Source organism: Tamandua tetradactyla, chromosome 20 (genome assembly GCF_023851605.1).
Source record: "Tamandua tetradactyla isolate mTamTet1 chromosome 20, mTamTet1.pri, whole genome shotgun sequence".
Taxonomy (NCBI): domain Eukaryota; kingdom Metazoa; phylum Chordata; class Mammalia; order Pilosa; family Myrmecophagidae; genus Tamandua; species Tamandua tetradactyla.
This window is the reverse complement of record NC_135346.1, coordinates 57459915-57472432: the sequence shown is the minus strand read 5'-3', so window position 1 is coordinate 57472432 and position 12518 is coordinate 57459915. Positions and strand designations below refer to the sequence as shown.

The following is a 12518-nucleotide window of genomic DNA, read 5'->3' as shown; positions in this document are numbered from 1 at the left end:
AACCAAACACTCCAGGGATTCCAACATCCAACCTCAGTTGAAGACCACAGAACTTCAGTTCTGCTGTTTCCTCAGTCTGGAAAGATGAATAGTGGCATAGAAGTGGCACAGGGGTGCCTGGAAGTGTGGGGAAGAAGGCTTCTCAAAGAGGCATTGGAGTTGGTCTTAAAAGGGTAGGTAGGTGTGTGCCAAGCAGCCCATGGGCTTACCTTTAATTGTCCCTGCATCCAGAAGTGGTGAGCCAAGCTTTTGGTCTCTTGTCTGTCATGTTCCTACCTGTCTCTTCTGGATGTGGTCACCTGAGAACCTCTCAGGGCTTTGGCCTCTGCCAGCTCATGACCCACTGTTATTAGGATCACAGAGAAGGAGGTCAGAGACGGGTTTGCTCAGGAGGGTATTTTGGATGGAGTCATGTGGACCTCAGTCTACTTCCACTTAAGAGCAGAACCTGTGTGGAGAAGCTTAGCCTTGTTCAGAAGTCAGAGCTCAGAGGTGTGGGTTCCCAGCCCAGCTCTGTAACCAGTTGGGCCCTAGTTGCCTGGGAAGCACTTGGGTTGAGGTGTCAGATAACCCCAGGCTGTCATTTTGGCCTCCCTGCTTGCTGACTGTGCATGTGGGTGCATTTTGTCACCTCTCTGGTGCAATGGGATTTCCCCTCTGAGGAATCAGTGTCAGTTCCTAGGGGAGTACTTGCACATACAGAGGGTGTTCAGTCACAGTGAGGCTCTATTCCCCCACAAGCCACTTCCCATGGTTTTGGGGAAGGGGTGATGACAATGAGGCTAAAGAAGTAGATTGGGATCAGTATGAGGCCTGACTGCCATGTTAAGGAGTTAGACTGAAGGCCTGGCAGAAGGGTTTTAAGTGTGTTAAGCAGTGGAGAATTGTGCTTTAGGAAGACAGCTGGGTCAGTATGAAGGGTGTGGTAAACTAGGCCAGTCGCTGAAGGAGAGCATCTGGTTTCTTTCAAACACTCAAAGCCCTTGGATCCTCCTTCATTGGAGACTCCCTTCGTTTATATTTGTCTGCTGATCCCTGTCTGGCCACTGGAGGGCAGTGGAGCCACGGCCACAGGTTGAACACTGCATTCCTGGTGAGTTGGGGCTGCTTTGTGCAACCAGCCATCTATCCCCTGTTCTGAAGTCTGACTGTGTATTTGCATTGGACTAACCCCCTCCCTTCTTGCTCTGTGTACTTGCTGACATTTTTAGAAAACACTTCGCATGGCAGGGCACAACTGAGTGGCCCGGGATTAGTCATGGCTGAAGCTTCCTGGTTTGGGCAGCTGTGTTTATTTTTCAAGGGCACAAGTGGCTCTGAATATGGGGACCTGTGGGTACAGCTCTTCAGTACTGTGTGTGAACCCCAGTTGTTCTGCTGCTGCTTCAAAACATGGGGCCTATTCCATCTTGCATTCCTCTCCTGCTTCCCAGCCCTGTCTGTACTCATCCTGTGGGTGAAGGAATAAAGGGAATTCCAAATCCTTAATCAAAGGCTAGTGGGAAACAGAGCTTTCTAGGGACCTGAAAAGCAGCTGGTTGAATAATTTCAGTGAAGTGTGAGTGTTATTTTTATTTTTTATTTTTTATTTTTTTTGGCTTACAAAAGCACCTTTTATTTGAGGCAAGAAGTCTGGCTGAAAGGAATATAATTCCAAGCAATTCCAACTATTAGTGGCACTATTTTAACATTATACATTTTTTTCTCCTTGCTCAGGGGTATTCAACTTGGATTTCCTAGTTGGGAAAAAAAAAGGGGGGCAAAGAAAACTGGAAGAGACTTCTAATCCACAGATACTGCTCTTTATATCTCACCATCCAGCTGGGTTAGTCATCAGGTTGCTAATGCACTGCTGAGGAACTTGGGTCACATAACACTTGCAAGAAAAAAGGAGGCAGGAAAAACTTGGGGAAGAATCAGCAATCACAGCTTCAAAACTCAGAACTGAAGGGGTAATCCTTGTGGGAGGAAGCGCTCACCAAGGCACAGACCCTCCAGTCCCTGTTGTAACTGAGTAAGGTAGTCATATCCACATCACTTAGTTCAAAGTCAAAGACCTGAAAGTTCTCAGCAATGCGTTCAGGTGTCACAGACTTGGGGATCACCACCATATTCCTCTGTATGGGGAACCGGATCAACACCTGGGCTGTGGTTTTATTATGCTTGGTTGCAATTGCTTTGATCCTGGGATCCTCCAGTAGGGAAGGGTCCTCAGGCTTGGCCCAGGGTCTGTCAGGAGAGCCAAGGGGACTATAGGCAGTCACCACGATGCCTTTGGATTGACAGTACTGGAATAACTTCTCCTGAGTTAGGTACGGGTGGCACTCAATCTGGTTAACTGCAGGCTTATACTTTAAGCCAGGTTTATTTAAGATTCTCTCGATTTGGAGATGGTTGAAGTTAGATACTCCAATAGCTTTGACCAGTCCTTCATCTACCAGCTCTTCCATGGCCTCTCATGTGTCCACAAAATCAGTGTCACTAGGAATTACATTGCCTGTTTCATCCAAAGGGAAAAAGTCCTTTCCAGTCTGAAAGCCTGTAGGCCAGTGAATAAGGTAGAGATCCAGGTAGTCCAGCTTGAGGTCACTAAGTGTCTTCTGACAGGCTCCTTTCACCATGCTTTTCTCATGGTATGTACATCAAAGCTTGCTGACGATGAAGAGGTCCTCACGCTTCACCGCCTGCTCCTTGAGCTTCTCCTGGATGGCCACCCCCACCTCACTCTCATTCTGGTACACATGGGCACAGTCAATGTGGTGGTACCCAATATCAATGGCTGCCTTCACAGCCTCTGTCACTTTGCCTGGAGGGGACTTCCAGGTGCCCAGCCCCAGGATGGGCATCTTGGAGCCGTTGCAGAGCACAATGTGGTTAGCCATGGGTGTAAGTCTTCGTTGACGCCAACCCAAAACTATGCCCGTGAGTGTTATTTTAAGGTAATAGAATGTAGTGAGGAAAAGCAAAAACAACTGTAAGCATGTTTATAATATTTGGCAGTATACCTTGTGTGACGGTTAGGGGTTCTGGTGTCACCTTCGCCAAGTGATGTGCCCAGTTATCTGGTCAGGCAAGCCTTGGCCTGACCGTTGCTGCAAGGATATTTCGTGGCTGGTGTATTAAATCATCAGTTAGTTGATTACATCTGCGGCTGATTACGTCTAGAATCAACTAAGCGCAACTCCCACAATGAAATAATCCAATCAGTTGGTGGCTTTTCAGGAAGAAGAGAGACACTTTCACTGCTTCTTCAGCCAGTGAGCCTCTACTGTGAAGTTCGTCTAGACCCTTCCTTGGAGCCACGAGCTTCACATCCTTCCCTACGGATTTTGGACTTTTCCATTCCCATGGTTATGTGAGACACCTTTTTAAATCTCACATTTACAGATTTTTCCTGTTGGTTCTGTTTTCCTAGAGAACCCTGACTAGCACAGCTTGTGCCAAGCCCTGTACATGCCATAAGAATATTGCAGGGTGCCAATGACAGCCTCCTTCATTTGGTGACTGTGCTCTGGGCAGGTGCTGTGCTTAGTGATTTTCACATAGTGGTTCTTTTAACACGAATAACAGCCCTGAAAGGTATTACTGATCCTAAGGAAACTGAGGCTTGGAGAGGCCACAGAACATGCATAGGGCCATCAGATGGTGCTGTTAGGAATTCAGACCAGTCTAATGACTTCAAAATCCTAGTTCCTTCCTTTAAAAATAATGAGTATGGTTGGTTCCACATTTACCCAAGCTCTTTTCAGAAGTGGTGTCTATAGCAATTTGTAAGAAGGCCGCAGTTAGGAGGAAACAGCTATTAAGCACTCATGACTGCACAGGGCAAGGATACTGGTTCAGAGCATGGTTGTGGAGTTAGGTTGCCTGGGTTCAAATCCTTGCCCTGCCACTTGCCATCTTTGTGACCTTGGGCAAATTATTTGACATCTGAGCCTCAGTTTCCTCATCTGTAAAATGGTTTGAGAGTGGCTTACTCTAAGGGTTGAATTAATGAATACATGAAAAGTGTCTGGCACAAAGTAATAAGCCGGTAAATGTTAGCTATTATGATTATCATGATTATTATTTCTAGTCATGATGCCTTAATCACCTCTGTATTCTCAGGGCCTGGTACTGGGGTTTGGTGAATGTTTATTTGAATGAAATGATGTCTTGGATTCAGAAAATATTTTCTGAGCTCTGGAGGGTGGTGGGTGCTGGCTCGATACAGAAATGAATCCATTTCAGGCCCTATTCTCAGGACTTCTCAGTCTGGGAGGCAGGCCAGGCATGGACACGACTGTACAAGAAAGAGGAGGGGTAGAGAGGAGCAGAAAAGTTCAATGGAGGTCCTGATGTGGCCAGGAGCAATTTTAGAGTGGGGTAGGGGGTTGGGCCCGTTTCAGAGGAGGTGGCCTTTGAATTAGTCCTTGAAAGATGTCTGGGGGAGAAGGAGAGGAAGGTAGACTGGGCTAGAGGGGATTCTTGAGTTAATCAGCATTTTTAATCATGGAACAAATTTTTATGAAGTTTAGTTGGAACCAGGCACTGTGGCTGGTATTCACTGGATATAGTCCCTGGCTTCAAGTAGACTGGGGTCTAGTGGGACAATGGCCAAGGAAACAAGTGAGGATTATTTACCGTGATGAGGGGCTGTATTGACTTGGAGCCTCTTGGTGAAGGTGGGAGACAGTCCACTCAGGCTGGCTTGAGCAGAGAGGAAACTCACTGCTCATGCCGCTAGAGTCTATTCAGGCACTGCTAGATCAGGGTCTTAAGATACGTCCTTTGGAAACCATCTCTTGTCCATGTTTTTTTCTGTGTTGGCTTCACCCTCTGGCAGGCTAAGGTGTCTCCCAGCAATGCTGGCTTCCATTTTACCAGCTTAGGTATCCCTCTGGATGACGGTGCCTTTTTCTCAGTAGTTCCTCCATTGTCATGGAATTGATCTCACTGGGGATCTTTGGTCATATGCCTGTCCCTGAAGGTTCACTGTGGCCAGGGGATCATTTCTCTACCCCTGCAGAGGGTAAGCAGGGAATACAGAGTATCAATCCCACCTGAATCACATGGACTGAGGTGATGGGAGTGGGGTGGGTAGTTTGATTCCCTAAGGAAAATTCAGGTGCCGTCATCAGAGGCTGGTAGAAAGATATCTAGGCAAAACTACAGATGACCACAACAGCTATCACGTGGGAATAGAATATTTAATGAGTTAAAAGACCTGGCTTGGAAGTGTAGTTCCTGGTGATGGAATCTCATTTGCACTATTTACAAGTTGTGAGACCATGGCTGGGTCAATTCACTGTAAGTTTGAGCCTCGATTTCTGCATCTACAATATGGGGGTGTTGAGAGTATTCACCTCCAGCACCACTGGCTTAAATCAAATGTAAAAGCAAGTTGTGAAGAGACCAGGCAAACTCCAGCAGAAATTACTGCAGTTTGTGTGGCATGATCTGTGAAGTCTTTGGATTGTTATCAGACTAGTTCCACGACATGTCCCCAGAGAGCAGTTGGGTGTAGCAGAAAGATCCAGAATACCCTGGTCTCAAATCCTAAATCTGCTATTTACTAGTTAAAGGTCTTCTCTTCCGTGAAGTGAGCATTATTCCTACCTCACAAAGTGATTGTGAGAGGTGATGAGATGATATATAGAATGTTCTGGCACATATCAGTCCAGAACCAATGATAGATGTTGTTCTTAGTACAATTATTACTCCAGAGCAAAGCAGGAGTCCAGGGGCAACTCTAATAGGACAGACCACGTGGGCTGTGAACAAACAGCCATCCTCCTGGATCAAGGGTACATTTGGCCAGCAGCCCTGGGAAGGTTTTGTGTAGTCTCAACATGAGTTGGGTATAGCCTTGCCGAGGTTCATGTTTCACTATTAATTACCCCGCAGGCTCTACTATCAGCCTGTCTTTCATTTCTGCTACAATGCTTTCAGCCAGACAATTTGAACAGAATCTCATCTGGAGTGTGTTAACTCTTCTCCCCCACTGCTGGCAGAGATCTGGGATCAGCTCAACATAAGGACAACTTGTAAGTAAACACACATTTGCTCAAATGTAGCCCCTCCTTCCATTCCACCGCCTTATCTTAGTTTAGGGTAGCTTCAAATCAGGAAGCCAAAGAGTGCCTAGAAAAAATCTTTGAAACCATTTAATGCAATTTACCCGTTTTACTGAAGAGTAAATTTAAGATGTTTGGCTAAGTGAATGTACTAGAGAGAGCTAGTAATCAGCTCTTCTGACTTTTAGTCCATTATTTTTTCCACAATAAACCAGTGTTTCAATCATTCATTCACTGCTTCAATGACATATATTGCACATCTACCTACTCTATTCCAAGTCCTATTCTGGGCACTGTGAAAACAGAGATGAATAAGAAACAATCTCTACCCTTGAAGTTATGATTTCTTCATACATCCGTCCACCCATCTATCCACCCTTCTATTCACCCATCTGCCCATCCATCCATCCATCTACTACATCCCCATCTATATTTCCTTTTTGGAATTCCTTTTGGAATTACTTTATGTCTGTCTATCCACATCCACTCATTTGTATTTTCATGTTTCTGTCTATTCAGCCATCCATCCAACATCATCCACCTCTTTATTATATCCTTTGCTTATCTCACCAAATCTCCATCCATCCACCCACCCATCATCTGCTCACCTGTCCATCAATCTAGCTTTCTTTTCTCATAAATTTCTTCATGCATCCATTTTTCTCTTCATCCATCTATCCAAGCCATCTATGTGTCTGTATAGCACCAAGTACTGTTCTGGTGCTAGAGATTTAGTTAAAGAAAAAGTAGCTTTTGCTCTTAATGCTTTCACATTTGGTGGAGGAAAGCATACAGAAAGATGCCTCTAAGTTATATGTAAAGTGCTCTGCTTATATACAGAGAAGACAGGGGAAAATCTTCTAGGCTGACAGAGCAACACAGGCAAAGGCATGTAGATGCTTGGAGGATTTGATGGCAGAAAGATTTCCATTCATTTGATGACTCCATCATTAAGAGAGCTCATTTTGAAGGGCCATTTTGAAGGGACCTTGAATGCCAGACCTGGAGCTAGAATGTCATCCTGTGGGCACAGTGATAACCACTGCAGGGGGTTTCAGCAGAAATGACACAGATCAGTGTCATTCATTGATCAGATGAGTGAATGATTTAGAAAGATCAACCCAGGGAGTTGAATCAAAGAGAGAGACTGGATGCACAAGGAGTATTTAAAGCCTGTTCTGATACATAATTTGTGGGTTGACATCATGGACAGAATCAAGTTATTGATAATGGAGATAGATCCTAGAGGGTAGGGTTTGAGTGACATGTGGAAGAAGACTTAATAGGGCTTGAATGGTGAACTATCATATGTGGATCCTGATGAAGAGTGAGGAGTTAGAGAAGATTTTGAGATGCAGTATGGGTGACAGGTGATGATGCCTTTTACACAGAAGGAAGTATGTGGGGGTGGGGGAGACTAATTTATTCAGTTTTAGACATTTTGCTTTTGAGGTGTCTGTGAGATAGTTGGGGGCATATCTAGGATGCAGACAGCTTTAAGGATCTGGAGTTTGTGGGAGATGGGGCTGGGAGTGGAGATGTAAGATGTGTTTGTGTGGACAGAGTGGATTGCGAGGGCCTAGACAAACTTATTGAAGGGGATAGGCACTCTAGAGTGGCGCAGGCTGTCCCAGAGAGGAAAAGTGGAGGACTTAGAACAATGTGGATTTTGATAATTGTACCAAGGTAGGTGAGATGTTAACATTAGGAGAAGCTAGATGACAGGTATTTGGAAGCTATCTGTGCTGCCATTGCAGCTGTCCTAGTTTGCCAGGTTTCTCTGACAAATACCACACCATGGCTGGCTTAAACAATGGGAATTTATTGTCTCATGGTATCAGAGGCTAGAAGGCTTGTTTCCTCCTGGAATCAGTAGCATTATGGCTGACTGGCAGTCCTTGGGTTCCTTGGCTTTCCCATTATCACATGGAGATGTCTTCTCCTTTCTCTTCCAGTTTGCATTGACTTCCAGCTTTTTGTCCAGGTGGCTTTCTCTTCATAAAGACTTCAGTAGTAGGATTAAGGTCTACCCTCATTCATTTGGCCCCACCTTAACTAAAAATAGCATCTTTAAAAGGTCCTGTTTACTGGGGTAAGGAAGATAAGTAGAACCTCATCTATTCTTTGAGAGCAAAGGAAGAAAGGTTTATTTTGTCCAGATCCTTAATTTTCTGTAGCACGTAATCTAACTCAACCTATCTGGATAGCTCATTTAAACAATTAAAACACAGGGAGCCCAGAATAAGAATGAGAACCTTTAATCCTGTATAGTTTAATATAATGCCTGGATATATTCTAGAATATATTAAGCAGATAATCAAAAAGTATTGGCAAAGTCCCTTGAGGGATGGGAGAAAAAATATGGAATTATTAAGCTATACCACTATATCAATAAGCCAAGCCCTTGATCTTTAGGCTTGCTCTAGTGGGACTTATGTATGTAGCGGAGAAGCTTAGCCTACCTATAGGCATGCCTGAGAGATACTTCTGGAGGAACTCTGTTGTTGCTCAGATGTAGCCTCACTCTCTCTAAGCCCAGATCTGCAAGTGAAACCATTGCCCTCCCCTCCCCTTATGTGGGGCATGACATACAGGAGTGAAAGTCTCCTGTGGGAGATGACTCCCAGGGATGAGTCTGGCCCTTGTACTGTGGGATCAACAATGCCATCCTGACCAAGGAGGGGGAAAATAACAGTAGCAAATAAGGCATCAGTGTCTGAGAGAGTTCAGATAGAGTCGAGGGGCTATAATGGAGGTGGCTCTTACACAAGTTTCAATTGGACATTGCTACTTATCATAACTTGTCAACCCCCAACCTAAACGGTTCCTGCGAATCATGAAGAACACCTAGGACAATATATAAGATTCTACAAAGGTTCCATGCACTAGGGTAACCTTTCAGAAACCTAAAACCTCTCGATGGGTCCCTGGATAAGTCCTAAAACCTAGAGGACCCAGCCTTTCTAGAATATCAGCTAGTTCCATCTCCCTACCCCATATTATTGATAGCCCCTTCCAACATGAAAAAGTTAGAATGGGCATAGTCCAGATACCCCTAAAGAGTGGGAGAAAGTCCAAAGGTGATGGTGGAATTATACAGAGAAGGTAGGAGAATCATTAAATTGATATTTCTTTTAGTCCCCAGTATCTTAGAGCAGCTAGAAGTAAAAACCTAAAATTGTGGAATTGTAACCCATACAAACTCTGAAATCTGTTCTACAACTAATTGTTGCACTATGCTTTGAAATGTATTGCTTCTTTGTATATATATTATTTTTCACAAAAAAAAAAGAAAAAAAATAGTCAATTGTGACAATAAAAATGTATTTATTTGCTCAGTGGCAGAATTACTGCCTGCCATGCTGGAGACCCGGATTTGATTCCTGGAGCCTGCCCATGCCAAAAAAAAAAAAAAAAAAAAAAAAAAAAATTCCTTCTAGCCTCCAATGTTCTGGAGTAGCTAGAAGGAAAAATCTGAGTTGATGTATGGTAGCCCATGACAAATTCTGGAATATTTTCCTGTAACTACTTGTTGAAGAGTGCCTTGAAAACTATTGCTTTTTTCTCTCTTTGCTTTGTATATATGTTATATTATATAATAAAAAAAGTTAAAAAAAAAAAAAGGTCCTGCTTACAATGAGTTCATAGCCATAGGAATGGATTAAGATTAAGAACATGCTTTCCCTCCACCCCCACCCCCCACCCTGGGGTACATAATTCAATACAATAGTATCTCTTCTGTAAATTTAAAATTATTAAAAACTTAAAGTTTAGAAAAAGACCTGAAGGGTGTTGTACAGCAGGGCATCCTTTATACATTATCTTTTTTTTTTTAAACAGCTTTAACACACCTAATTGCCATATATTTTAATTTGTAAGCTGCCAGAATGCAGTATACCAGAAATGGAACAGCTTTTAAAAAGGGGAATTTATTAAGTTGCAGGTTTACAGTTCTATGGCCATGAGAATGTCCAAACTGAGGCATCCAGGAAAAGATACCTTGATTCAAGAAACACTGATGGGTCCAGAACACCTCTGTCAGCTAGAAAGGCGCATGGCAACATCTGCTAGCTTTCTTTCCTGGTTCTTGTTTCATAAGGATTTCCCAGGGGTGTTCTCTTTGTGCGTCTCCAAAGATCTCTGGCTGTGTGAGCTTTCTTGGCTCTGAGTTTTTCCAAAATGGTTCCCTCTTAAAGGGTCCAGTAAGCAACCCCACCTTGGATGGGTGAAGACACTTCTCCATAGAAGCTACCTAATCAAAAGTTACCACCCACAATTGAGTACATCACATCTCTATGGAAACAATAAAAAAAGATACCATCCAACAATATTGATTGGCTTTTCTGGGGTATGTAATAAATTCAGATCAGCACACCATGCATTAAACTACACAAATTTAGGCTATACAGTTAAAGTTTTGACACATGTATTCTCTTGTGAAACCTGTTACCCCTGTCAGAATAGTGAATATACCTATCACTTACAAACATTTCTTCATGTCTTTTTGTTATCCTTCCCTCCCACCAGGCAACCACTGATCTCTACCTTGTGTCCCTATAGATAGTTACATTTTCTATAAGTTTATATAAATAGAATCATATGGTACATACTCTTGTCTATTTCACTCAGTATAATTATTTTGATATTAATCCAGGTTGTTATTTATATAAATAGTTTACTCCTCCTTAGTGCTGAATTGTATTCCACTGTATTCTACACTTTTAAAAATCCATTCTGTGGGTGGACGTTTAAATTGTTTCCAGTTTTTGGCCATTACAAACAAAACTGCTATGAACGTTTTTGTAAAAGTATATATATTTCCTTTTCTCTTGGAAGTGGAATGGCTGGGTATGTGATATGTCCATGTTTAGTATCACCAGCAGTATGACAGTTCCAATCATCCACATCCTCACCAAATTTTTTTTATCAGATTGTTTGTTTTCTTAGTGTTGAGTTTTGAGAGTTCTTTATATATTCTAGAAATAAATCCTTTATATGTTTATCAGATATATTATTCACAAATATTTCCTTTTAGTCTGTAGGTTATCTTTTCATGTTCTTAAGTTTTTCAAAGAGAAAAGTTTAATTCTGATGAATTCCAATTTATCAATCTGTTCTTTTATGAACCATACTTTTGGTGTCATATCTAAGAAATCTTTATATAATCATAAGGCCACAAATATTTTATCCTGCCTTCTTCTAGGAGCTTTATAGTTTTAGGTTTTATATTTCAGTCTGTTATCCATTTTGAGTTAATTTTTATATATATGGTGAGAAGTATGGATCCACGGGTTCTGTTTTTCTTTTTTTTGTATATAGATATCCAGTTATTCCAACAGTTTGTTGAAAAGCCTATCTTTCCTCCACTGCACTTCCTTTGTACCTTTATAAAAAGTCCATGTATATGTGGATCTATTTCTTGACGTTCTTTTCTGTTCCATTGTAGCTATTTTGGTGCCAGTACCACACTGTCTTGATTAATGTGGCTTTGTAATAATTCTTCAAATCTTAGTCCTCCAACTATGATCTTTTGCAGAGTTTGTGTGTGTGTGTTAGAGATAGAGAGAGAGAGAGAGAGAGAGAGAGAGAGAGAGAGAGAGAGAGAAACTCTTCTAGTTCCTTGCATTTGCACATGAATTTTGGAATTAGTTTGCCAGTTTGTATAAAAAAACCTTCCTGGTATTTTAATTGGGATTGTGTTGAATATACAGAATAGCACATTAACAAATCAAATGGGAAGATCTTATGATCATCTTGATTGATGCTGAGAAAGCACTCGACAGAATTCAGCATCCTTTCCTGATAAAATACTTTAAATGGTAAGAATCAAAGGAAACTTCCTCAATATTATAAAGAGCATATATTAAAAACCTATAGCGAGCATCATACTTAATGGTGAGAGATTGAAGCATTCCCCTTAAGATTGGGAATGAGACAAGAATGCCCATTTTCACTGCTGTTATTCAACATTGTACTAAAAGTCCTAGCTGGAGCGATTAGACAGGAGAAAGAAATAAAAGGCGTCCAAATAGGAAAGGAAAACTAAAACTTTAATTATTTGCAGATGACATGTTCCTATACTTAGAGCACCCTGAGGAATCTTTGACAAAGCTACTTGAACTAATAAATTCAGCGAAGTGGCAGGATACAAAAATCAGTAATGTTTCTATACACAAGTAATGACCTATCTGAGGAGACAAGGAAAAAATTGCATTCAAAATAGTGACCAAAAGAATCAAGTATCTAGGAATAAGCCTAACCAGGGATGTCAAGGACTTTTACACAGAAAACTAGAAAACGTTACTAAAAGAAATAAAAAATGACTTAAATAGATGGAAAGACATCCATGCTTTCCATCAATAAAGGTTGAATGTCATTAAGATCTCAGTTCTACCCAAATTGATATACAGATTGAATGCAATATCAATCAAAATCCCAACAACCTACTTTGAAGACTTGGAA

General features: G+C 41.9%; 1 protein-coding gene and 1 pseudogene across 1 annotated transcript in view; one reads left to right on the top strand and one right to left on the bottom strand.

Moving 5' to 3' along the window:
• The window catches only part of THOC3 (THO complex subunit 3), an 87441-nt gene that overhangs the window by 27130 nt on the left and 47793 nt on the right, over window positions 1-12518 (top strand). The window lies entirely within an intron of this gene.
• LOC143664145 (aldo-keto reductase family 1 member B1 pseudogene) lies at window positions 1595-2899 on the bottom strand (annotated as a pseudogene).